This window comes from Echinops telfairi, unplaced genomic scaffold, assembly GCF_000313985.2.
Source record: "Echinops telfairi isolate 266 unplaced genomic scaffold, ASM31398v2 ScPeMD7_7467;HRSCAF=8505_1, whole genome shotgun sequence".
Classification (NCBI taxonomy): Eukaryota; Metazoa; Chordata; class Mammalia; order Afrosoricida; family Tenrecidae; genus Echinops; species Echinops telfairi.
Genome location: NW_022111368.1, coordinates 5,327,928 through 5,329,669, shown reverse-complemented (window position 1 = coordinate 5,329,669; position 1,742 = coordinate 5,327,928).

The following is a 1,742-nucleotide window of genomic DNA, read 5'->3' as shown; positions in this document are numbered from 1 at the left end:
ATATGACAAAATAATAATGTATAAATTATCAGGGGTTCATGAGATGGGGGGAGCAGGGAAGGAGGGGTGGGGGAAATGAAGAGCTGATGCCAAGGGCTCATGTGGAGAACAAATGTTTTGAGAATGTACAAATGTGCTTTACACAATTGATGTATGTATGGACTGTGATAGGAGCTCTATGAGTCCCCAATAAAATGATTAAAAAAGAGAGAGAGAAAGGGTCTGAAACCTAATATTAGAAATCTCGGAGGCTCAATGTGGAGGGTCGAGTGGACGCACTCCACTCCTGGGTCTTCCTTCTTGGATGGAAGGGAGAGTCCCCATTCCTCCTTCTGAGATGGCTCATTGTAAACCCCGGGGGCGTGCGAAACTGATCGGTTCCCGCTTTTCCCTCGATTTGCATGCTTTGAGGTCATTTGGTGGAAGTGACGAAGAGGCACTTCCACTACACCACAGTTTTCTAAGTTTTAGATTTTGTTTCATTAACTCCTCTTCCAAAGTGATTGCCAAGTAGTTACATTAGATGATGTACATCTTAGACGTTCATTAAAAAATAAGGAACCACATACTACATATCTTTTCCCCTTAGATGGAGGGGAAAAATCAAGATATAGAGAGGTTATGTAGCTTGTTGAAGGTTACACAGCTTGTTCCTGTTACTATTGGGATTCACTTGCTACCCAGACTCTAAAATTCATGTTAGACAATTTCAAGAAATACGTAGATTCAATAAATTGTATAGCCTAAGCTTTCTTCTGTATCCCAGAACATTATTTTCAAAGCCTGTCTCCTCACCAGCTTCAATAATTTAATAAACTCAGACTGCTGTGAAAGTCCAGTGTGGTGGCTGGAAACCTACATCTCTGAGCTATAACAAATTACCTGTAAACCTGCAGCTTTTTTGATTACTGGTCCCACGGAGATGACTTTAAGATTGTAAGTTTTCTCCCCTCTCCAAGTGGCCTTGTTGAGGCTGAGCTGGATCGCTAGAGTGTTAATAAATAGCTGCTCTTGCTTGACATACACTGTATATTCTGGTGCTTCTAGTTCTGAGAAATCACTGCTTCTAGAACATGCCTGTACTCAAAAAGAGTACCTATATGCCTGCAGTAAGCTTGTTTGGTATGGGTTTTGTTTGGATTTTCTATTAATTACAACTTCATGCTAACCAAAAAAAGGAACTGATAAAAGACTTGCAACAGTATTATAGCTAAAACACTAGAAATTGTTGACAAAATCATTAACTAAAGAGACAATAGTCACCACAAAAACAATAGCACATGCTCGTAGCACTTTACGATGAAAGGGCTCAATACACTCAGCCAGAGTGTATTAGAAGGTGCAAGAATTAAATCAGGGTGTGGTTTGAGCTTTGTAAAAAGATTAGTGTATGTAAACTGGGCTTACAAACAAAATGGTGTTTACGTTGCCATATTTAACTCCCAACACAAACAAACAAACAATAGAAAAACTTCACTGCCAATGAGTTGATTCCAACTCCTATTGAACTATAGGAACATTTTTAACAAAGGAATAAATTTCTGCTGAAACGTGGAAGAAAACACTGTCTTCCTGGTGTCACTCTATCTGTCAGTGCCGTGTCTCCCACAGCACCCAAAGGACATGAGTGGCATTGCCAAGTTACCAAAGTCTGAATTTCATTACTACAAATGAGGACACTTGGCTAAGGCAGATGAAGGAAATGGATATCTTGTGATGCTTTGTAGAGCCTCTTCCTCACC